Here is a 26,240-nt window from a genome sequence, read left to right as displayed (position 1 = left end):
GATCAAGATAATACATATTATGACACAGGTATGAGTAAGCTACTCTAGGAGCTGAGTCAAGGGAACCCTTCTTTTGGTGGTAGGGAGAACCATCAAAGAAAATGTGAAATTCTTGAAATGGCAGGCAAAGGGTCCCAGAGATAGCACAATATAGGAAAAGTGACTGGGAAGGTGGGGTAAGAAAAGGAAACCAAAGAGGTAGCTTTTTGAACTTTCGCAGATTTACAGTGGTGTTCAACAATATTTTCCCCTGATCTTTATTGTTTTAAAAGAGTAGGAGAAATAGAACCAGGAAGAGGAGAAAAAATATCAAATTCAGGTTTAACTCTACAATTCACATGCTGTTTAATTAAGGATAGTTACTTCATGTCTCTGGGCATCTGCCAGTTTGGCATGGATGAGATGATATTCAAACTCTTTTTGCTTGGATGAACTGAGATTTTGTTTTCTTTCTGATTATGAAGTTGGACATATGTAGGCTGATGGACACTGGACCAAGATCTTTATGTCAGCATTTGCTGAGAAACAATGAAGCCCGTTTTTCAGACATTTTTTCTCCATGACTGAGCAGTGTTAGGTTTTTATCCATCAACAGTGACTATTCATCTGCTATTTTCTTTACAGAGAGGGAGGCATTGATTTGTTTTTTTAACATTCTGACACCTTCCTTGCTTCAATATCAGTGCTGTTCATGAACCACAGAATATGGTGATAAGAACTGAAATTACTCATTGACATTATCATGGGGCTATTTTGAAAACATTATCTCATTTCATTTCCTAGAATATCATCAAGTCTCCACAACATCAGTTCCTTAAAAGAGAAGGCTATTTTTGTCCCAACTGAAGTCAAAATATTTTAGTGAATTTTGTTTTCAGTACCACTAACTTCCTTCCCTGATTTTGTGGCCCAAAGTAGCACTTTTTAGCAAACTCTTTGCTGTAGCAAGATCTCATATAATTTGCTGAATTTGAAGTTAACAGTTTTCAGTAATTTTTTTCCCTCTGCAATGATATGGATAGAACCCAGGCTGTGGGCAGGCTAGATAAGTGCTCTATCACTAATTTACACCTGCAACCTTATCTTTGCTTTCTATATAGAATATCTGCATTATAGATGACTTTGAGCAGATTTCAAATCCTGGACTGAATTTCCTTCACCATTACGGTGGATTTGTCCTTTCTCCTCTCCTCCCCTCCTCCATTCAGTCGCCCTGTGCTCAGGCAGTGGTAGACAAAGCATTTCAGAGCTGAATCCATCACAAATGGATGCTCTATATATTCCCAAAGGTAGAAAAATAGCCTTCACATTATCTGAGAGTTTGGTTTGACTTGTTTCCATTAATGGATAAAAGTGGTTGTCTAATAATCAGACACTCCTTTTGCTTGATCTTGAATCCTTAATCGGGAGACCAGAAAAAGCAAGCATTCAGTACATGTCTTCCTTCCCTCTCTTCATCTTTATCTCTATTTCTTTCTTTCTCTCTCTCTGGAAGTCAAACTCAGGATGCTTTGCCACTGAGCTACATCCTTAGTCCATATATATATATATATATATATTTATTTATTTTATTTTTTTTTTGAGACAGAGCATCACCAAGTAACTGAAGCTGGCCTCAAATTTGTGATCCTTCTGCCTCAGCCTCCCAAGTTGCTGGAATTACAAGTGAAAGCTCCTGGCTGCTTTCACTAGCATTTCTATGGAAGGATTATTTAAAATATTTCTATGTTCCAATTTTCTTTGGCTTTTCTAACTTACTGACAGATTCATGATTCACTTATTCATTTAATTCATTTTTATATTGCTCTCTAAACTGCTATATACAAAGATAATTTTTAAATAAGTTTAAAGCAATTAGTTCAGAGGGAGGAGAGTCAGTAATGTTTTATGATGTCCACAGGCAGAGGCCCAGGAGAACAATTTGGAACTTCTGGGAGGCTGGGGCCTTGATAGCTTACATTTCATGGAAAGTTGTTTCAGCAACACTCCTGCTTCTGCTACATGAGTCACAGACATTAGAATGGGCAATACCATCCGCCAGATGCAATGGAAAGGAGTTTGTGTACATGGAAAATATGGGATGGTTGTCTTGCATACGTCAGTATGACTCCTAGGCCTGAGTCAAATTACTTTTTGAGTGAATTAATGTGTATATGAGTAAATACATGTTAGGATGTTGCTACCATGAATAGCCCATAAGTGGATTTCCTTTCAAGGCAGATTGAGACAGAGACCAGCTAACTAATAAATTTACTTAAGGGATCATTTATAAGGCTGCTTCACAGAGATTTAGCAATGAACAATTTAACCATTTCTTGACAATTTCAGCTATAGCCTTTCTTCCTATATTTCTTTGGACTAATATCTATTAATAAATAGAAATCAAGTTTTTGCTTATCATTTAATAGAGTATATTTTGAAAGTATCCTTGTACACCAAGCAAGGTTTTAAAAGTTCCTGTAAGGATTGCACCTTGTTCTCTATATTTCTCTGTAAATTTTCAGATAATCCTTCTGGGTGGAGAAAGGATGGGAAGAAATGCAGAGATTTTTTATTGAACATTGCCTTATTTTTAGATTTAAAAATTCCTTTAATTTTTAGTTGATGCATAATGATTATACATATGTGTGGGGTACAGTGTGATAAAATCCATACCTGTATATGATGTGTAACAATTAGGTACTTAAGAATATTCAACATATTGTGTCTAAGGAGGGAAAAGTATTCTTTGGATTTTTCTTTTGTGTAGGTTATTTTACTGCCATGTTCTGGGTGTGGAGGTAACAGATAGTAGGTAAATAGCAATGAAGCTGATTGTGGGACCGTTGATGGCACCATGAAAGCATTTAACTCTTATCATCAGTCAATATGCCTAGCTTTAGTTCCACAGGATTTGATAGTTTGTCTCCTGGCCTTTACCAAGTCCATAGAGATTCCTGCCTTTCTCTGTAAAGGCAGATTCCAGGATTGGGAGATGGGTGAGGCATACAGTCTAAGTGTCAACAATGTGGAAAAGACGTGGTGGGAAGTCCACCAGAAGCATCAGTTCCAGTTAAAGAAAAGAGAATTTTGGAAAGGAGTGAGAATGAGTGTTAAGAGTTGACTCCAGGTAGGAAACTGCTGGATGATGAACTAAACGTGTGGCCACTCTGAGGTGAGGGTCCTAAGGGCCATTATAAGCAAAGAACAAAGGTGTAACCTATGGTCCAGGTGAGGCTGGTTGCACAGTAAATGAAGCTATTCCACTTACTGAGCATGCATTTGTGGGGTGAAGAGGTAGGGGTTTGTGTGTGTGTGTGTGTGTGTTTGGGGGGCTGAAGGTTGAGGCAGATTTGGGAGAAGACATTTTCCATTGAATCAAGATGGTTCTCTTTAGCTCCAGCCATATGTTGCCAGATCTCAGTTTTCAAAAGAAATAGTGAATCTGATATTTGATGAGAAACATGTCAGATTTTAAATTTTGTGGTGGATTAAATGTATGAGTCAGGCTCCGTGCAGTGGGACACACCTGTAATCCCTGCAGCTCAGGGGGCTGAGGCAGGAGGATTGCAAACTAAAAGCCAGTCTCAATAACTAAAAAAAAAAAAAAAAATTAAAAATGGCTGGGCTGGGGCTGGGGTTGTGGCTCAGCGGTAGAGTGCTTGCCTAGCATGTGCAAGATGCTGGGTTTGATCCTCAGCACCACATAAAAATAAATAAATAAAAGTATTGTGTACAACTATTTTTAAAATATATTTTAAAAAAAGATATTAAAAAAATGGCTGGAATGTGGGTCAGTAGTTAAGTACCCTTGGGTTCAATCCCCAGTACCCCCCCCAAAAAAAGTGTGAGTAAAACTAATTGTGTGTATGGGGTAATAAGACACTTTGCTTCTCAGCTGGTCACTTTTATTCAAGGCTGATTTTAGAATTACATGCTACATGATAAGAATTGTGCTACTTATTAACTAGGTAACCACAAAATCTCCATTTGGATAATGGCTGTGAGAAGACTTAGCATGTAGTATTGTTTTGAGAATTCAGACAATTAATATAAAAGCTTCTGCTATATCTAGTGCAGGGCAGGTAAGATAAGTTACCTCAGTTAGTATCTCATAGTACTGAGCACTGGGTTGATCTTCTTTATGCTCACATTCATGGAAAATTCAGGAGGAATAACTGTTTTTCTCTGTTATATCACTCAATAATGGTTTTACTCTCTAAGTCAAATAGACACTTGATACAACTAGATTTCTGAGTATAATTAAAGAGAAATCCAATTTCTTCCAAAAATCAGAAATAGTATTTTATTTAGCTTTTCATTACTTTAACCAAAATACCAACAAAAACCACTCAGAGCAGGGAAAGTTTATTTGGGGCTCATGATTTCAGAAGACTCCGTCCTAGATGGCCAACTTCATTGCTCTGCCATGAGGGAGAACATGATGGCAGAAGGGTTAAGTGGAATGAAGCTGCTTAGCTCATGACAGAGTCAGAAAGCAGAGAGAAAGAGGGAGGGGGAAGGGGCTGTAGGGAAGATGCATCCTTTTAGGGAACACCTCCAGAGACCCATTTCCTATTCTAGGTACAGGGGAGTTTTGTCTGTGAAATAGTGAAAGACCTGGAAACATTGTCTTTCAGGTTCCTCTGGTCTTTCTGAAAATGCTTTCCCAGAAAGTCAGTTGTGATGGTTGGATCAGGTGTGATGATCTTCCAAAGGTTCATTGTATGGGAATCTCTATCTTCAATGTGACAATGTTGGGAGGAAGTGGAATGTTCAGACATGGAACTTAGTATAAGGCAATTAGGTCACTGAGGACACTGCCCTTGGAAAGGATTGACATAGTTCTTTTGGGATCCAAATTAGTTCTTCCATGAGTGAGTCATTGCAAAAGAATAAGCCTGAATCTCTCTCTAGTGTCTTCTCTCACCATGTGATCTCTTTGTCATGTGCTTCCACTATGATGCCATGTATTACGAGGTCCTCATCAGAGGCTGAATCCATGGGGCTATCTGATCTTGAAATTTTAGTTTACAAAACTATAAGCTAAGCAAATGTCTTTTCTTTATATTATTACCCATAAACAGAAAACAGACTAAAACACAACTCTTGCTTGGCCTAGATCACATATAGTTTTCTGAGGTAAATTTGAAATTTGTCCTAACATGGAGATCTGGGGTAGCAACAATGAAATGCCTCTGTCTATCAGGTGAAACGAGGGGAAGCCAGCAGCCCCAGTGGGATAATAAAGGCATGTGCCCTTGGACTGAGCATCTCCAGTTGATTCCTAGAGTGAATCTGACTCACAGCTTCAAGAGCAGACATCTTGTGTGTGTGTGTGTATTTTGGGATGTTCAAGTATGGTGTGGGGCAGATACAACACATTTGTGAATCAATTTAACATCAGGACTTCCAATTACTAATATCTGAGACAATTTAGGAAGTGATCAATGACATTAAGAGCAAGTGTTCTGAAATTTTTACATATAATAGAAGGATCCAGTGTGTGTGTGTGTGTGTGTGTGCGCACACACACACACACACACACACACACACACACTAGGGAGATAGGCGGTACAGAGAGGTGACATTTTGGGGACAGTTATGGCAGTGTCCCGAGCCCATAGACAAGGCACTGGAAACCTCTTAGAAGAAAATGTATGGAGAAACAACAACAGTAACAAGCTTCATGTTATGTGTGGAATGCATAAATGCAGGAAAAACATAGGAAATAAAGAGATAGGAAGAACATGGTAAAAGGAAAAGGGCTTACAAATCTTGTGATAAGCACAGCAGAACCCTTTTAGAAGACACAGAAGAATGCAGATAGAGTCACTGAATGACCTGTAAGATATACAAGTGCCAGACTTGTAGGTAGAGCAGGCCTGTAATTAGTTACATAGGATAGTGTTCTTAAATTTTTGTTGACTATTAGTCATTCTCTAGAAGATTCCTTAGTGCTGAAAACCCCAGGTTGTTTTATCAGCTGGCTAAAATAGGGAATAATGCTGGAAGGACCTTAGAGGTCATAGAGTACAGTACCTCTTTTTTTTTTTTTTTTTTTTTTTCAGATGAGGAACCTGAACCCAGAAGGGTGAAGTAAGGAATCACACAAATCCATCTGGGATTAAATCCTATTTTCCTGCCTTGGACACAGTCTTGATCTCTGAGTTCCAATCCCAATTGGAACTTTCGGTCTCCAGTTCCCTGACCTACTCATCCAATGCAGAGAAAAGTCAGGCAGAGCAGGGAGAAAAGAGCTGGAACTATAACTTATATTTGGATTTTGAATGTCCCTCAAATGTCCTTGTATAGGTGGGTGTGGTGGCACAGGTCTGTAATCCCAGAGTTGGGAGGCCAAGACAAAATTGAACACAATTTGAGGCCAGCCTGGGCAACTTAGTAAGATCTGGCCTCAAAAAAAAAAAAAAAAAAAAAAGCTGGGGATGTAGTTCAGTGGTGGAGCATCCCTGGGTTCAATTGCTAGTAAAGAAAAAAAAAAAGTTCATGTGTTAAGGGTTTGGTTTTCCTTTAATGAGATGCTAGAATCTTTAGTGGATGGGCCCTAGTGGCAGGAGGTTAGGTCTTTGGGGACATTTCCTTGAAGGGACATTGGGACCCAGGCCCCTTCCTGTTTCTGTCTTGGCATCACTGCCACCATTAGGTGAGTAGCTTGGTCTTCCCTGCATTCCCCACCATGAGCTTCTGCCCCACCCCCAGGCCCCAAATCAATGGGGCCCAGAGGCCATACACTGAATCCTCTGAAACTGGGGGCCAAAATAAACCTTCTGTCCTTTTGATGATCTCATTAATTGTGACACTAATGGGAATATGATGAACACCTTTTAGCTTCTGAATAAAGGCCAGGGATATTGATTTATCTTACCCTCCCTTTTCTCTTTCTCAACTTAGTGATGCCCTCAAATAGGATTTCTTGCTGGAATTATCCCTGACAAATAAATTATTTGTAGGTGGAGTCTATCAAAAGGGTGCTTTTATTCATCATTCAAATTCATATTACATTTCTTGGCTCACTGAATAGGAGCCAATTTCCATTTCAGGATTCAAACAGCAAAGCTGCATATTCATACCAGGGTATGATTATTGGTTATGGGCTTTTTGTGGTTTTAACTTAATATCCACACTAAGCTTTTAATTAAAGAACTTTGATTAGAAAACTGTATTGAGATAAATGAAGAGCTATTGCTAATTTTTTTTTTAGTTCTCTATATTTCAGTTGAGAGTAGCGATCTAGCACAGAGATTCTTAACCGGCTATTATATTTCAGCACACTCTGCTTAGCTTCTCTGCTTCAGTAGGGCAGTGATTCTCCATGGAGGTGGTGCACACCCCAGAGGTGTCACTGAATCTTGGTCTTGGTGGGTTGGGTGTTGGAAGTCCTATGTAGTCCTTCAAAGGGACGCTTTGTAGACGTCATGTCATCCTGTTGTGAGAAGTGTTTTATCCTGCAGCCTTGGGTCATGACTAAATTAAGATTATCAAGGATCTAAAGGGATCTCTAGAAAATGGTCCCCAACCTCCTGATCAAAGAAAATTTTTTTGGAGTCTCTCTATGAGTTAGAATAATATGGGGTGTGTGTGGGTTGGAGGGAGGGATTGAGAGGAAGAAAGGTGGGAGAGGAGAATGCCCAGATGTAGCCATGGCTTCCAAGGGAGTTTTCCAATCCTAAGGGAGCCTGGATGGCTTACCATTCACTTCTGGCAACAAATTGGTCATATTTCTTTCTTCTCTTTTTCATTGAAGATTGAGAGATTGGATTAGAAAGGCAGAAACAGATTAGCCAAACATACCTAAAGATTAAATGGTGTTTTTTTAAATTTGACAATGGTTGTTAAATATGAATTTGGACTGTTGAAAAAATTAAGTACAATGATGTGTGGATTCAGGTTCATCACTTTTAACAAGTGAACAACTCTGATGGTGGATGTTTGGGGGAAGTTCTCTGTGTGTAGGAGGTGGGTATCTGGAAATCGCTGTACTCCTGCTTGATTGTGCAGTGAACCTAAAACTGCTCTAAAAATATTTTTTTGAAGTACGCCTTCTCCTAGTTGCCTCTCAGTACTTAGTGTCATATAACTTCATAGATGTTTATGATAAAAAAATAGTTGAGGCTCCTTTCCTGCAAAGAGTATGCTGACTTCCTTTATTTTTTATTTTTTAAATTCTCTACTCTCCTCAGCACCTCCCCCTTCTTTAGAGTTTCTGGGTTTTAAATCTATGGCCTTCTCTCTGAGGTTCACTCAGGCTCAAAGCAGTGCCTGGTGTACAGCAGATGTTCAATCAATTTTATTGACTGATTGTCTGAATAAAGAATGGAAGAAATGACCCCAACTTCATAGTTGTGAACCTTGGTGTGAAATTAACCTCTGTTCCAACTTCAAGTGGCATCTCCCAGGTATTAGGGGAGCACAGATAATTTGGGGATTTTTAACCCACATATATTCGTTAGGAGTTAAAATGCTTCCTGTTTTTAGAATAGAATGTTATATATGGTACATGGATTCAGAGATAATCTAATCAACCTTTTTCAGATGAAATTTCATATGTGTGCTCCTGTATTTTTAAGGCATGGATGTCAAGAGAAGTTTACTAATGTATTCAAAGTCACAAAACTAGTCAAGGGCACAACTGGCATTTTGAAGCCTCAGTTTTTCTGACTTCTAATATAATAGCACCTTCATGACATGACTCTTCTCAGAGAAAACCTGACTGAGGAAGATGCTCTAGGAGATGACAAATGCCACCTTTGCTGGTCCTCTTCTTCTATGGGAACATGGATATAACTTGTGCATTTTCCTTATCAAGCTGATTTCTGCTACAGAGAATGTTATTTCTTGTGAGCATGGCCACAGGGCTTTGTTTTGACCCTGAGCTGAAGTTTTTAATGAATGTCCAAAATCAATTAATCAATCATCAATCAATGAAGTCATTTAACTTGCTGGTGGTAGGAAATTCTGAGTGTGAGCATTTGTGGATTTGAATTCTAGCTGGGAGAAACAACTTCAATAAACTGGGCCCTGCTGATAAGAGAACATTAAGTTATATGTGAAAGATCAAGATGGGGTGTGAGATCAAACGCTTATCTTAGACTCATCTGAAGCTCAGCCCTTTCCTCATGATGGGCTTGCAAACATTGCCTGCCTGCTGGCGAAACATTCTGCTAACATGTGAGCTGGCGACAGAAACAGAGCAGGCAATCAACTGAAGTGATGCCTTCAAGAGCATCAAGAAGTCATTAAGAGAAGGCTTGAAGGCCTCTGGAGTTCAATGGAGAGAGGTTGAGTTCACTTTGTTTAATTTTCTACAAAATATTTGTCGTCTTTGCCTCCCATGCTTGCTAAATTACTGTGCTCCTGGCTGCCTGCTGATCTGCCCACCCTCCCAAACACAGTGAAGTTGTTTTGGAAACAAGTGATTAATGTTTGCTATGAGCACTTTGGAATGTTTCAATTGATTGGAAGAAGAGGCAGACACTGAGCAAATGGGGCGGGTGACTGAAGAAAATGATTAAGATGTAGGAGACTCACAGGACCTATTTTAGACAGAACGGGAATGGTTTGGAGTTCTTCATGCCTTTCACTGATTACTCCTTATCATATCTGGAAAGGCACTAAAAATGAGCTTTCCACTTTACTATCAATTACATTAGTTTCTCTAATTTTTTCTCTAACTCTACTCTAGGTCATTATTTATTTATTTATTTTAAAGCCAGCTAGGACTTCAGATATTTTTGGTCTCATGTGGACTTAAAATATCCATTGGAAAGGCAAGGAAAAAAATTAGGGATTTAACTGAATTAAAACCTAATTAGCTCCTAACATTAGGACTCTCCCCCTCCCTCTCTAGCCCACCTTCCTTCTTTCTTACTTTCCTTCCTCCTTTTCCTCTTCTTCCTCTTTCTTCCTTTTCTCCTCCTCCTCCTCCTCCTCCTCCTCCTCCTCCTCCTCCTCCTCCTCCTCCTCCTCCTTCTTCTTCTTTTTCTTTCTCTCTCTCTCTCTCTCTCTCTCTCTCTCTCTCTCTCTCTCTCTCTCTCCTTCTCCTGTCAAGAGAGAAAATAGAAGAAAAATGGCAGGGCTGAGGAATGTGCATTATAAACTCTTTATCCCTGCCAGGATGTAAAATATCTTACAATTTATCAATAATAAGATTTAGACTCTGGACTAAAATCAATTTTTCTTCTCTTACCAGCACCATTATAAAGAGGAGCAAACAGAGAAACTTAGTGATGCTTCCATCTGCTCCTCTGCAGTCGTAGGTCCCCATCTCCTGTGCAGAGCACCAGGAGAAGAGCTCAGGCCTCCCTCCCTCCATCATCCCATGGGAGAGCTAGGCACTGGATGCCTGGACATTCCTCACCTGGAATTGAGAAAAGAGAGGCAGAGCTGGCCTCACTGCCCCTGTAGCTTCAGCTGTATCTGCTGGATCTGTCCAGGGGGTGACTGCATGGCAACCCTAAGTCTCCTTCCCCAGCCTCCCCCACAGTGACCTTCTCAAAGTGCCTGGTCCCTGGAGAAACTGAAAAAAGGACTATTAGATTTCATATGTTGAATGAGATGTTCTGAGTCTACTTTTAGGGAGTTTCGGAGACATTTCTTCAATCTCTTTGAAGGTTTTCATCTGCTATTTTTCTGGTTTACCCTATTATATATTTTTTATTCCTCCCTACCATTTATCATCTCCTGTACCCTTAAAATATTTCTGATAATACATCATGTCTATGCTTTTAGTGAGGGGCAAAAGATATTGGAGAAATAGAAAAAAGTTTTGTAGTTTCAAACTGGATATAATTTAGAGCAGAATTTGAAAAATTGCAAGTCTCAACTCATTAGTGGGTAATCAACTCAACAGAGTGGGTTTCAATGTGTAGCAGCATTTTTTTTTTTAAAGAGGGGTGAAGGACCCCTTACGACAGAGGAACAGACTAGCTAGTGTTCACAGCCAGAGAGGAGGAGGGTGTGGAAGGCATGCCCGGCTCTGTAGGAAGGCCACCCTGGGGCTGCTGCTGGCAATGTGAGGCTGGCACTGGACTGACTAGAAAGGCTGAGGAGGCAACACTTGACCTGCTCCCTCTTGGGTGTGCAGTGCCCAGACCTGAACCGCTAGTTTGTCTAAATGGTTTTTTCTCCTTTGGGCAACCTGCCCTATATTATCAGAAGAAGGCACAACAAAATCTCTTTTGGAAAAACAAAACAAAGAAAAATGAAAGAAAAAAAGAAGAGAAAATGGTGAAACTTAAGCTGCATTTTTCCATCTGAGCTGGTTTGCCTTCCTTGGAAATAGTATTACGTGTATGGAATCAAGTTTGGAAATTCCTCCTATAACCTAAGGGCCTGTCTTCAGGTCATTGGGTAAAACTCAGTGGAGCTGTTGTTATTCTGTTCAAAAACTAGGCCACTTATCCTTCTCAGACAATATAATGATTCCCCACACTCAGGATAAAGCAGATGGCTTATGAAAATATATTGATGTCCCCTTTGGAAACTGCCCTTTTTGTTTTGTCCTTGTTCTCCCTGTTTCTTGCCTCTCAATCTGTTATTTGAGGTGGCAGGGACAAAGACATGCAAGAGGGAAGGTCACAACTTGCTGATGATCTCTTCCACCTCCAACAAACCACAGGGCATCTCTGTGTACTTCCTCAAGACCCCTGGAATTTGGAATCTGCCAGTCTGACTCCTTTCTCCTGTGCAGACCTCAAAAGACAGATAAACTGACATCTCGTTATGAAAGGAATTCACTTCAAGTTGGACATCAGAGACAACAGCTTTGACAGGAACATGCCTCCTGTCTGTTCTCCCCAGGGTTCCAGCCTGCATTCCAGGACCTCTGAACTCTCATGGTTGCTGACTGTGGAAGTAAGCAAGAAAGAGGAAAAACAGGAGGTGTATCATGTGCCCATAGTAATTTTCACTCAGTGGAAGAAGCTGGACATTTGTGAGGCAGAGGGTGATGGCTCAGTTTTATCTTGATCCTTAAGCTGCTGGAATATCTGGGCCTCTTCATTTCTTGTCATCCTGTTATTTGGTCATTAAATCAGCTGCCCAGGAACTGAGTGCTGGAAAGGATGAGGAGATACAAATTAAAACAAGTAAGCATTTCCAATAGAGAGTTGTCAAATCTGACTGTACATAATAAAGCAGAATTTAGCTCAATCTTGTCCTCATCTGGTAAAAGAAGGCATTCCCCTTTGTTTTATATATTTCCAGCAACCCTAGTCTAAAAATCTGATTTCTCAGCATGTTTGACTGGTCAAGCATTTCCTGACCCCAGTTACTAAGGCTAATTGGCAGTTAATTGTATGTCTGCTCATTATTTTGCTTAGTCTGAAAGCAGTAGCAATTGCTTACATTCCAACCTTGGGGCAGGAAGTAGCTTCCTAGGGTGTGATTTGAGGTGTTAGGACAGCTTCCTCCCCACTTCCTTTCCCACCATCCAATCACACTGCCACATATTGTACCATACAGAGTTATTCATTTGGACTAAAATGAATAAGTAAATAGCTCATTTTTTTCCCAGAGAGAGGTAATATATATTTCTCTTTTTTTTTTTTTCTTCTTCTCCTCCTCCTCTTCTCTTACCCTCTCGTCTGTACTAGGGATTGAATCCAGGGACACACCACCAAACTACACCCCCAGCCCTTCTATTTTGAGACAGTTTACAATGTATTTTCAGTGGAATATTGGAAATAGGGAAAATTGAGACATTTTTAGTTAATCATATCTAAACATAAATTATTTCAGAATTTTTTTTCTTGGTGAGTTGAGAAAAGGGCATTATAGAACCTGGAATGCTGGAAGGCTGAGGATTAGAAATAGCATAATATTAGAAAAGATAGAGGCCCAGTGAGCTAATGGGGAAGGAAAACTTTTCTTCTACTCTCTTAGGCTTAATTAATGGGAGTCTGTGAATTAAAATAACAAAAGACAGATCAATAGGAGAAAAGGCACATTTTAAAAAAATTAATATTTACTTGCATGGGAATTCATAGGAAAGTTAAATATAAACCCATTAGACTTGTGACTTATATTCCCTTTTAACAAAGGAAAGAGGGTTTGGAGTTAAAGGGAAGACAAATAGTGTGAAACTATCTAGGAAATACAGGGGGAAACTAATAGAAGATAATGGTTATTTTAGTAAGGTCTGTTTATGCAAACATACCTTGGTGTCAACTCCCATCTTCAATAAGACTTTTGGGCAGATAAGGGAAGACAGATCTCTTCCTGTATTTTTTTTTTTGACTCTCAGTTGCCATCATCTCAAAATAATTCTTATGTAAAAACAAAAAACAAAAAAAAAAAACATTTTTTTTTTTTTTTGCTGAGGTGTAGTTGGATGACTGAAGACAAACGACATAGTTCTGTGTAAACCTGATAGTGAACCTGCCCCTTAAAACATGAATGTTGGTTGATCATTGTCTTATGAATTGACATGTATGAGGACATAACTGAGGTTATAATTTGTACCTAGACTTTATGGAATCTTTTGTTGCTTTGATTGATATGGCTTGTCTAAATAATACCTATTTTCAGCTGGAATGTAAACAGTCCTGATGTGTCTGACAGACTGACAACAAGGCCTTAGGGGTTGATTTTCTTGAATTGGAGGATTTGTGATGGATAAAGGAAGATGTTTAGTAGTTTGCTGGGCTTTGGGCATTGTGCAGCACAGCCCACTAAATAAATTCTGAAAGAACTGTTTTCTGGAGGGTATTCTGAGAAATAGAGGTATTATTATTCTGGGATACAGTTGAAAAGTGCAATTAACTTAAAAATACATTATTTAGGTAGTGTAATCCACCTGTCACTCCGTTTTTACATACACTTTTGTATAATTATCATTTGAAGCACACTGTATATAATCAGTTTGCATTCAAAAGCATCTTTTATCATAAAAATATTGTTGATTTTCAAGGCGTGTGATGGTTTTCAGGTGGAGTTAGGCTACCTTTCAGAGCTTCTACTAACGCCTCTGTGTGTATGAAATGTTAGGAAGGAATTTGCTTCAAAGTTGTCCTTTGTGCTGAGTCTGAAGGAGGAGGAGGATGGCTGGGCAGATATGAACAAGTTTGCCTAGGAGCTGATCATTGTTGAGGTTTAGGTGATGGGTAGTTCTGCTAGTCTCTCTTTAGACTATATGTGGGACTTTCATAATTAAAACTTTCTGAAAAGCATAAAAATAAAAATAAGCATATGAAAGAATCTACTTGCTATAAGTACTTCAGCTAATTTTGTCTCTGATTAACCTTGAAGGATATGGTAATTAGGACAAGCAACATTAGAAATGTTTTTTCTTTGCTGAAATGACAGCTGTTTATGAAATATGAGTTGGCTGGAATATTGCGTACATACTTCTAGCATTACACTGAATGGGAATTAAGAATCTGGTAAAAGTGATAGGTATTTGCTATTCAACCAGAACTGTTTGCTCCATGTGCCATTTTCTTCAGAGAAACTAAAGTAACGGGTGTTCTGCACATGTGTAATCAAACTTCATCGCTATTCACAGGATGTTTGTTTGGAAAAAGGTGGTGTTAGTATGTTCTGTAAGTTAAGTTTTGGTCTTCTGATGTCCAGTGTCACTCAATGGACACCTGTGTAGTCCCAAGAGAGAGAGTTCAGTGGTTTCAACTGGTTTGAGATAGCCAAAATTGGCCTCCAAGATTTTGAAAAACAACTTGGGCAATTGTTACCATCAAAATCCATACATCAGAGGTTCTAGCTAAAGCACTGCTAATAGGGTATACTGCTTAGCTGTATGACCTCTAAAATTAGTGATAAAAGCAAGTTACTAGAAGCCAATGAGGCTATAGGGATTTTGGGGGGTGTTCTCTTTGTTTTCTCTTCTTTGGACTGATGTTCTGAACCTAGAATCTATTGCATCCCTTGTCAGGTGCTCAATGGAGGGTTTTGTTTCCTGATTCTGACCAGTCCAGATTCTTTTCAGAGAACTAGATTGATAGAGCACTGGGAGTACGTTACGTTTAAGAATACATTCGTTGACTATTGTTGTGCCTGCTTGAAAATTTATGTTTATAAGGTCAAACTACCTATCACCTTTGAGTACAGACATGGAGAATATTAAATAGTCACTTTGGCTTGGGATGGGCTCAAAGAAAGCATGGGGGCATCATTCCATTTCTGTGTGGGACCTAGAATGTCTGCCACCCAGCCAGAGCTCCAGGGAACATCTGGGGGCTCCTCAAGGGGTGAGATTGTTGAGCCCTGGGGCAGCCTTTGGCATTCAACTCCTCCATAGGCCTTTGCATGAAGAGTGGGCACTTCAACAGTGTTTTATGATAACCCCTGACCCCCTGGTGATTCACAGAACAATCTAAAAGGAAATAGCAGGAAATCTGGAAAAGAATTGGGGTTTTGAAATGTGTACTTTGGAACCAGAGTAAGTGAATTTGTATAGTTATTGTTAATCAGACTCAATTCATACCCTTAGCTTTTTAAGGTTTTGACAAAATCACATCACACATATTGTTCATCTGTACATTGTTGATAATTAAAAATTGGTATATATGTGCATATTTATAAAAATTAATATTTTTGAGCTCTTCTTTTATTAACATGTTCTCACTTGGTCTTTAAAACAACCCTATGGGATAGATTATTAACTTTAATTATTATCAGAGAACTTTGGCTCAAATAATTTGGATGACATTTATTTACTTAACAAAATATTTATTGAGCATCTAGTAGGTATTGTGAATCACTTTAACTGCCTGGCAGTTGTTGGGAAAAGTATAAACGGCAGCCATACCCCAGAGAAAAAACCCCAACATGGCGCCTAAGCACCTCTTCTTCCTACCTTCTTCTTTTCTGCAGTGGCGCGAAAAGTTCCCGCCCGTGTGAACTCTCCCACCGGCGCCAATTTCAAATCTCGCTGGCGGGGAACCTTAGCCCCAATGAGAACTAATTCCTGGGCTCCGGAGCTGATATCTGAAAGAACTTGCCAATAAATGGGTTGCCTGCCATTTATCTAAGCCCTACCATCTCCCCCTTAGTTCTATGTAAGCACACAGCTTTTTGCAATAAAATTGGAATTCTCCTGGCAAAGTGTCTTTGCGTGGGGAATTCTTTCAGCAGTCAGAAATGAGTAATACCGGTACAGTCTCTGTTCTTTGGAAGCTGACTATGATGAACAAGCAAACCAATAACAAGACCATTTCATATATAATTAAGTGCTATGAGGAAAATGAACAGGTAATGCATCTGAGAGGGGTGTTTGTTGTGGGGGGTCAGCATTATATAGGTGGAGAGAGCAGCAGTTACTGAGTGCTAAGGCTTTGCTTAAGCATTTGTGGCTTTTCAAGGTCACCCAACTTGTGAATGGCAGCCCCAGGCTTTAATCCATTCTGTGGATGAGCAGGTGGCTCTGGAGTGGAAAGTTTCACTTATTCAAGGTGCAGCTATGGGAATTATCAAATCAGGCTGAAAGGATATTTACGGCACTGGAATGAAGCCAGAACACCTGGGCCATGAGGTCCCCTACCACTGGGAACAGCAGAGACTTTAGAGGAAGTGTTTGTTTTAACAATTTCTGGAATGGGATTTGATATTTTCCCATTCTATTTGCCTGACAACCACACCAGAATCAGGCCTCTCTTGCCTAATGAGCTAACTGCCTTGGAAAAAAAAAATCTGCCGAATAATAGAAATATTTCTCTTTCAGCTTAACTGCTGACCCAGACGAGGCAGAGAAATGGCCTTTCAAAGGATAAATCTATGAAATTCCATTTCTGGGGGCAAGTGCCTGGATTTGCATTGAGCATTGTTGTAAATGTCAACTGTCCGGCTCCCACTGCCAGATTGAATGGCCATCAGTGTTTATCCTCCCAAGTTAATTGCTCCAACTTATTCAGCACATGGTTGGAGGCTGGGAGTCCATACTGGTTTTATCCATCTCAATTACACTCCTCTTATCTGTCTTCCTTCCTTTTTTTTTTTTTTTTTGCTATGAGCCACTCCCCAATTTTTCAAGGTAATGATGAAATACTGACTCCTTCTCTTGTTTTCTTGGCTATTCTGAGCCAACTTTCCCATGACTGATCCGTGGAAGGGCTGGGAGGGTGGGAGAAAGTGAGCTGGTAGGAGATGGGAACCCACTGAAGAGACTAAAGGTAAAGGGACAAACTATAGCAGTTACCTTCCCTGGATATTGGAAACTAATGTGAAGAGCCTGGGGCACAAAATGATTCCAAGTCAAAATACGAGAATATGTATACTGTCTTGTTTACCACTGAATTCCCAGAACCCAGAAGGACATAGTAGGTGTTGAATAAATATGAGCCAAAGGACCATCTACTAGTTCGGCCACTACCCCGAGTCCTTCTCAGTCCCTTTCTCATTGTACATTGCTGGACTTTTGCCAACTGTTTTTTCCTGAGAAGGGGGCTGAGAGTAGAAGGGTCTTGATTGGCTGCGGCCAATGGTGACTCTTCCAGCTGCAGAGCACTTGGTGTGTGATGGATGATACAGAAACATGCCTCCAGCAGCCAACTGGCCCCTCACCAGTGCTTTGTAAATACCAGCCAGAGGCAGCTCTGGTCTTCTGCCAGGCTAGAGACAGCAAGAGCAAATCTCACAGGTTCTTAGCCCCCACATGGGGCTCATCATGACGCTACAGCTGTTGCAGCTGTGGATACCGGTGGATGAATTCTTTGTAATTTTCCTTCAGAGAATCTATGAAGGAAATGTCATACTCCTGCTTCCCTCTGTCTGAATATATTTGCTTTGGCAGAGAATCTGCCGTCCTTACTTCTCTGCTCTCATCTCTTTGATTCAAATGTTCTCTTGTGCCGGTTGCGTCTTGCCCCTGGAGGAATGGAACACATGCTTTTGGTTTGGTAGAAACATCAGGAGGATGTGTTAGGTGGCTTGAGGGGCCCTAATGGAACAGAACTGCGTGTCTTAAAATCTGTCCACCTGTCCTTCCATCAGCTGCATTGAACGGAACCAGTCTGGGAAAGAAAATTGACACAAATGAGTTAATTTTGGCCTGAGATGTCTCCATTTATTTTTTTCAGTCATTTTTTTCCCTACTTGGTATTAAGGTGACCGCTGAGCAAATATTTTTATAATCATTCTATTATTAAGTGTGTTCATCATCATGATCATCATTTTAAATATATGTGGGCAGATTCATATAAAGGAAAGAAGCCAAGAGTGAGAAAGCCTGGATTCTGGGCCTGCTTTTGCTCTAATTGTAGGACCGTGGATAAGTACCTGCCTCTTGGCTTCTCTTTTCTTGGCTGTAAAATAATAGGTAAGAATATGATGATTGCTGAGGCTTTGATTTCATAGCTGCTCCTCTTCCCCATGAGTTGTGACTCAGCATCAAAGACACAGGGGTCAGGTGGCAAGTCTGATTAATATCTCCTCAAAATGGGGTTATGTCATAGTCACTTGTGGGAACTTGTCATGCTAAGGCTCGTTTAGTTTTCTCTGTAGGATAGTGATCCCACAACATGAGCAAACAGAAAAAGTTAGCAGTTATTGAGTGCAGACTGCTGGGGACTGTTGCCTGTTGCTATGGACTGGATTGTATCCCTCCCCAAAAGCTTGAAGTCCTAATCCTCAGTGTCTGTGGCCTTATTTGAAAATAGGGTCTTTAAAGATGATCAAATGAAAATGAGGTTGAAGGGTGGGCCCTAATCTAATTATATCCTTCTAAGAAGGGGAAACACATCTATAATTCCAGCTACTTGGGAGGCTGAGGAAGGAGGATCATGAGTTAGAGGCCAGCCTAGGCAACTTAGTGAGACCCTGTCTCAAGATAAAATAGGACTGGGGATGTAGCCCAGCTGTAAAGTACCCCTGTGTTCAATCCCCAGCAACATTAAAAAAAAAAAGAGGTTGTGGGGGAATTTGGACACAGAGACAGATAAGCACTAAGGGAGAGGACGATGTGAACATAAAGTCAGAGATCAGATGATGCCACTATAAGTCAAGGAGCACCAGAGATTGCCAGAAACTGTCAGAAGCCAGGTGAAAGGCATGGGAGGCTCCCCTCACAGCCCTTAGAAGAGCCCCTTTCCGATACTCTGTTGATACCTGGGACTTCCAGCCTCCAGCACTTCAGACGATTTCTGTTGTCTAAGTTACTACATTGGTGGTACCTGTTTTGGCAACCCCAGGAAACTGCTGCTCTGCTGTAGGCAGGTTGAATCACTCAGTCTTCATAATAGCCCTGTTCACGGATTTCCAAGGAGCCAGCACTAAAGCAGTGATCAAATGGAAAAGATGCCAAGTGGAGAATTTCTATAATCAGCCTATTTTCAAATATGTCTGTAACCATCATGGAAAGGAATAACATTCTAGGGAGGAGGCAAGATGAGCAACAAGTAGGTAGGCCCCCTGTCAGATGGAAAGGCATGCGATGGGGAAGAGTTAAGACACAGTGAGGGAGACAGAATTGTGCGGAGGAGGTCAGTGTGGAATTACCGTAGTAGGAGTCTGTAGTGTTGTGTAGAAGGAGTATCTCAGTTCCCAACAACTAACCTGAAGGCCATCTGCTAGCCTACTCACCAATCAAAGCCTTCCCAAGTCTGTTGTATGTGATGAAGCTCAGACCATGTCTGAGATACCTGCTAAAGTTCATTCAGATGGCAAGCGAGGAGCTGGACTTAGCCCAGGATGTCTAATGGCAAGCGCTCACAACAAAGGCTCTCTGCTCGCTCTTATCTCTGTTGGTTTAAGTATGTTCTGTACCGCCAGAGTCTAGTCTAGATTAAGCAGGTAGAGAATTTATTTGACGATCCTCCCTGGAGCTTAGTTTCCAGTGACCTGGCATCAGTGTGAGGGATGGATGTCAAGTGGTCTCATCACCCTTGGAATCATTGCCATCTTGACTAAAGATGTTGAGGATGTGCTTATTTAGCTGGTAGGTGATTCCCATCACATGGATTGATGTGATATCATGGAATAGGAAGCACAATCCCAGACAAGGAAGATAAAATACAATGACACAAAGGTGAGAGCAAGGACTGGGGAAAGCAAAACCATAAAAACAATGACGAGATTTGCTAACCACAGTCAGTATTTTAAAAGACCTGTGGGACAGAGTGGATCATTATGTGAATCAGCAGCATCGTATCTTTGTGAGGAATAAAGCCAAGACCAGCCAGGATGCGTGTAACTCTCCCTTTATGCTCTGAGAACATCAAATGCTTGCTGGTATGCTACGAGTAATGTTGCCCCTTGAACTTAAAAAAGAGAAAGGGTCAAACTTTAGTATTTGAGTTTAGCCAATAAAACTGGAAAGGTTAATAATACTCAGGGCCAATGCGAGTTGAAGGAAAGGACATTTTCCTATGCTTCTGATGGATCTCGGATACCACTATTCTACAAGGTAATTTGACAACATGTATTAAAAGTCTTTGAGAATATTCTTGGAGCAATTCCAATTTTAGAAAATTTTCCCCCCTAAAGAAATCATTGTAGATACATGAAAAGATTTAGCTCCAAAATTGTTTATTGCAATGTAATTTATAATAACCAGACTGGTTAATATGGCTGAATGTTATATGGACATTAAAAAGTGTGATGCTAAATGAGAGGGTTTTTGTTTTTTTTTAAGTATTGAGTATTGAACCCAGGGCTTTGTGCATGCCAGGCTAGTATTCTACCACTAAGCTACGTGCCAAGTTCTAAATGAGAGTTTTTAAATGTTTTTAGTCTATATACTCCTTTGGAAATCTTATTGAAGCAGTCAACTCCCTTCTTGGGAAGGCAGCACATATGTATCTACATAAAATTTTGCATATAATTTCAGTGAATTCAAGGATTATAAAGTTTATGTCCACACTTGAGATGAAGACTCTTATTCTGTAGTAAAGAGTGATAGTGACATGGGAGAATAGTTCCAAAAAACACATGTGCATTGGCATCTGAGACTGGAAAGAAATATTCCCAAATAGTCATCATCTTACTGGGTACCGTGGTGCACAACTGTAATCTCAGCAACTCAGGAGTCTGAGACAATAGGGTCACAAGTTTGAGGCCAGCTTCTGCAGCTTAGTGAGTCCCTGTCTCAAAAGATAAAAGGGGTTGGGGATGTAGATCAGTGGTAAAGTACCCCTGAGTTCAATCTCCAATTCAAACCTCGCCCTTCAAAATAGTTGTTATCTTGAAATAGGATTATGAGCTTGAAATTTTTCTTCTTTGGGCCTTTCAGTATTTTTCAGTTTTCCCCTGTAATATATCATTTCAATATGATTTTTAAAAGTTATTTTACTATAGAGCAATAAAAAAGAAGCTTGGGGAACTCTCTAGAAATGTAACAAAAATGACACATGATGAAAAGTACAAAGAAATATTTTCCTTGACAATGGTAATAGGTACCACAACGAGGAGGGTCCAGAACAGTTTTCTGAGTTAATGGAAAATTCAAGGCCAATGAATTGAATTTAAACTAAATGTTATGCTTGGACAGAAAACAGGATTTCTTAACTGTTGGTGCTGTAAAACACTTAGATGGGGCCCCCAAGGACACGGTGGAACATTTGACCATGGAAATGCAAAAGATGTAGCAAAAATTATTGATCTTGCTGGTTTCAGCATCTGTCTCCCTGAAGGTGTGAAACTGCATTAGGGGGTCTGTCTCAAGGCTTAGGTTTTGCAGCTGGGCACACTGGTCTGTGCAAGGGAAAGACGCTGCCCTGCACAGCAATCCTTCCATCCTCACATGCTTAGTGGCTCGCCCTGCTCACACTCAGCATCAGGATGAGGCGTGGCAAGTGCTATTTCTCTAATAAGGGGATTCGGGTCCTATTAATAAATACTGGCAACCGAGGAAATTTGGATCTAATTTCAATAAAGTTGAAATTAATTTTTGTCCCTTAGTCTAGTCCACAGTACTAAGTGAAGTGTATAATGCACAAAGTCCAGTCAAGAAAATTATCCTCGGCGCCTGCCAGGTAGGGGAACTGTGACCACGGACAGAAAAGGCCCAGTGGCCCGCGGCGGGACAGAGCTTCCAATCACTCCTGCAAGGTAGGCGGACCTGCGACCCACCGGCAGAAGAGGAGCAGCGACCTGCTGAGAGGCAGAGCCGCCCCCTCCCCCTGCACCGGCAAGGTAGAGGGAACTGTGACCACGCACAGAGCAGGCCCAGCGGCCTGCTGAGGGGCAGAGCCACCCCCCACCCCCCGCGCCTGCCAGGTGACCACGGACAGAAAAGGCCCAGTGGCCCGCGGTGGGACAGAGCTTCCAATCACTCCTGCAAGGTAGGCAGGCCTGCGACCCACCGGCAGAAGAGGAGCAGCGGCCTGCTGAGAGGCTGAGCTGCCCCCTCCCCCTGCACCGGCAAAGTAGAGGGAACTGTGACCACACACAGAGCAGGCCCAGCGGCCTGCTGAGGGGCAGAGCCGCCCCCCCACCCCCCACGCCTGCCAGGTAGGTGGAACGGTGACCACCGACAGAAAAGGCCCAGTGGCCCGCAGCGGGACAGAGCTTCCAATCACTCCTGCAAGGTAGGTGGGCCTGCGACCCACCGGCAGAAGAGGAGCAGCGGCCTGCTGAGAGGCAGAGCCGCCCCCTCCCCCTGCACCGGCAAGGTAGAGGGAACTGTGACCACGCACAGAACAGGCCCAGCGGCCTGCTGAGAGGCAGAGCCGCCCCCCACCCCCCGCGCCTGCCAGGTAGGTGGAACTGTGACCACGGACAGAAAAGGCCCAGTGGCCCGCGGCGGGACAGAGCTTCCAATCACTCCTGCAAGGTAGGCGGGCCTGCGACCCACCAGCAGAAGAGGAGCAGCGGACTGCTGAGAGGCTGAGCCGCCCCCTCCCCCTGCGCCGGCAAAGTAGAGGGAACTGTGACCATGCACAGAGCAGGCCCAGCGGCCTGCTGAGGGGCAGAGCCGCCCCACACCCCCCGCGCCTGCCAGGTAGGGGAACTGTGACCACTGACAGAAAAGGCCCAGTGGCCCGCAGCGGGACAGAGCTTCCAATCACTCCTGCAAGGTAGGCGGGCCTGCGACCCACCGGCAGAAGAGGAGCAGCGGCCTGCTGAGAGGCAGAGCCGCCCCCTCCCCCTGCGCCGGCAAGGTAGAGGGAACTGTGACCACCCACAGAACAGGCCCAGCGGCCTGCTGAGGGGCAGAGCCGCCCCCCACCCCCCGCGCCTGCCAGGTAGGCGGAACTGTGACCACTGACAGAAAAGGCCCAGTGGCCCGCGGAGGGGCAGAGCTTCCAATCACTCCTGCAAGGTAGGCGGGCCTGCGACCCACCGGCAGAAGAGGAGCAGCGGCCTGCTGAGAGGCTGAGCCGCCCCCTCCCCCCCCGCGCCTGCAAGGTAGACGGAACTGTGACCACCATCAGAACAGGCCAGACCTGCAACCGAGAGACAGAACAGGCCCAGAGGAAGGGTAGAGCCGCCCCCCCCCCCACGCCTGCAAGGTAGGCGGACCTGCGACCCACTGGCAGTACAGCCCCAGAGGCCTGCAGAGGGGCAGTGCCGCTGCCTGCGCCTGCAAATTAGACAGAACTGCAACCACCGACAGAACAAGCCTAGCGGCCCGCAGAGGGACAGAGCCGCCGCCCGAGCCTGCAAGGTCAGCGGACCTGCTACCGACCGGCAGAGCAGGCCCAGCGGCCTGCCGGCGTGGTAGGCACATTGCCCCAATTGGAGGAGGGGCAGAGCCGCCGCCCACGCCTGCGAGGGAGACTTTGCAGCTATACAAGACCAATATAAATATATAGGGGGAAAATTCAATAGCACAACAGTTTCACCAAGTAGAAAGGAACGCGAACAGTATGAAGAGACAAGGAAAGAAAGGACCACAAGCATTGCAGGTCAACTCAACGTTAGAAGAGGTAATAGCTGCAGCAAATGGAATGTCAGATAAAGAATTCAGGATATACATGCTTCAGATGATCTGGAGTCTCAAGGAAGACATCAGACAGCAAAATCAGACAATGAAAGATCACTTCAACAATGAATTACATAAACAAATCCAAGAAGCAAAAGATCAACTATACAGGGAAATAGAGGTTATAAAAAAAGAAAATTATCCTCCATGTTCATTATTAGTTGCTCTCTTTGGAGAGAAGTATTACATTCATTGGGCAGATGGAATCCTTTGGTAACCTGCTGAATTTGTAGGGGAATTTCTCTCATCTATCTGTAGGCCTGGCAATATTTCCACCTTGCCATTTTTTTAAAAAAATCATGATTACCTTTTTTTTAATGACCCTGAAGTATTGTGTGCTAAAAGTATACATGTAAGGACAACTCAGGTTCTGTGACAAAATGACTGAAGATCATTGTGCCATCCACATGTGCATGTGCATATGCATGCATGCACACACATACATACACACACACACAGATACTGTATATACAGATGTATAAATAGGCAATACAGTGTCACAGTTAAGAGCAGGGATCTGTGGAAAGACTTTCTAGGCTGTGTGTTCTACCATAGCTTCATGAACTTGGGTAATTGATTTCACCTTGGTAAACTTTGATGTCTTCTTCCACAAAATGGGCATAATAATGGTTTCAGCTTCCTCATAGGATAGTTATGATGATTAAATGTCCTAATTCCAGTATGACTATAACATTATCTGGACTCTAGTGCACATTTGCTAGTTGCATCAAGATTAGAGGGTTTGTGAGGGACTCTGATTTACTGTCTGTCCTACTCCAGGTCATAAAGTCTTAGATGTTCCCAAAACCACCTGATTAGGATCTCCCTTGGATATTGTGCCCTTTCAAGGTACTAGCTTTGCTAGAGCACGTACACCCCCAATTGGCCCTGGATACTAGGTCAGTATATAATCAGGATTAACCAAATGAACAGATGAAGTAGATAGGGCTCCCACAGCTCTGGAGGAGCCTGTGGAATTGGAGTCCTGCTAGTCATCCCTAATTTAACCTATCTGCCAAAGCTACCTGCAGAAGAGGTTTCATCTTAATTCCTTAAATTTCTACTGGGTTCCAAGCTGAGCACCACAGACTCTCTTGGGATTATAGTCTCTTCTGGTATATAACTTCATAGACTAGTTGATTTATCTCTTTATGTATTCTTTCTTTCCATTATTGGACCTGACTTCCTCTAGGGATCCTTGTTTTCTGAGACCCCAGGTTTACTGACTCTCCTGGATGAGCCAGAGAAACTGATTATATTGACATGTTGACAGGACAGTTCACAGAATTATGTGTGGTTGTATCTCCTTTTACTCTGAAGAAACTTTTTTTGAGTTACAACTCACATATAACCTTAAAGTTGTTGGGACAACTCTTTCTCTCGTAAAGATTCTGCCATTTTCTCAAATAACACATCACATAAACACAGATAACAGTGTTTTCTACTATAAGAACAATCTTATGAGGAAGTTATTAGAGAAGTATAAGTTATATTTGTTTCCATAGAGTCTGTGTTTTAATGGAGGAGTCAGGGAAAAATAAAAATGAGATTGTTTTTCAATGCATATGATCCTGTTTTGATTGCTCTACATTTTGGGGGAATAGAAATAGTCTCTACTGAAATTTACAGAGGCAAATCTGCAATATTTTGACTATTTTGATTTCCTGAAGGCTGCATTTCCTGAATTTTTTTGGAACAGCATCTACCATGTTATTTTATTCTATTCAATAAAAGTAATTTAGTAAATCCATAACCAGTACAGCTTAGCTGTTTAATTGTATACCACTTTCCTTGTAAATTAAAAAAAATAATAAAACAATGTGCCTTCGATGGAACTTCAGCTATGATATTTGGTTCTGAAATGTGGTCTTTTGGAATCAGACCTCTTTGGGTTTCCTGGCTTCTTAAAAAAGTGTTTCCAAGAATGAGAAGCCAGAAGTTTTTGGGTGTCTGTCAGTTTCCATCGAGGTGAGGACAATGCTTTACAATTTATGCAGGACATCGTGGATTGAACCATGTCATTGGCACAGTTAATCATGGTGCATCGTGACCTCTGTACCACCAATTATTGGCTTGTCAGCCTCTCCATCTGTCAGGGAGGACCAAGAATAAAGTTTCCGTGACCCTGCAATTATTTATCCCTGACTTCTGCCTCTCCTCCTCCCTGCTTTCTGCAGCTGTTTATCATCCTCCATCGGTTTACTTCCTCACCTGGGACACTTGGAAAACTGGAATAGTCCAGAGATGAAGTGAGGCATTACTGTGCACCTGCCCCTGGTCAAAGGCAGATTCTGAAAGGCCTCTGCTCTTTTCTTTTAAAGGAGGTTGAAGGGGGCATTTGTGTGTGGTGTGTCACAATGTGGGTTTG

This window comes from Marmota monax, unplaced genomic scaffold (genome assembly GCF_021218885.2).
Source record: "Marmota monax isolate L192 unplaced genomic scaffold, Marmota_monax_Labrador192_F-V1.1 WCK01_AAM20220418_F8-fsc00056, whole genome shotgun sequence".
In the NCBI taxonomy this organism is placed as follows: Eukaryota; Metazoa; Chordata; class Mammalia; order Rodentia; family Sciuridae; genus Marmota; species Marmota monax.
Note: the sequence above shows the minus strand (reverse complement) of the source record.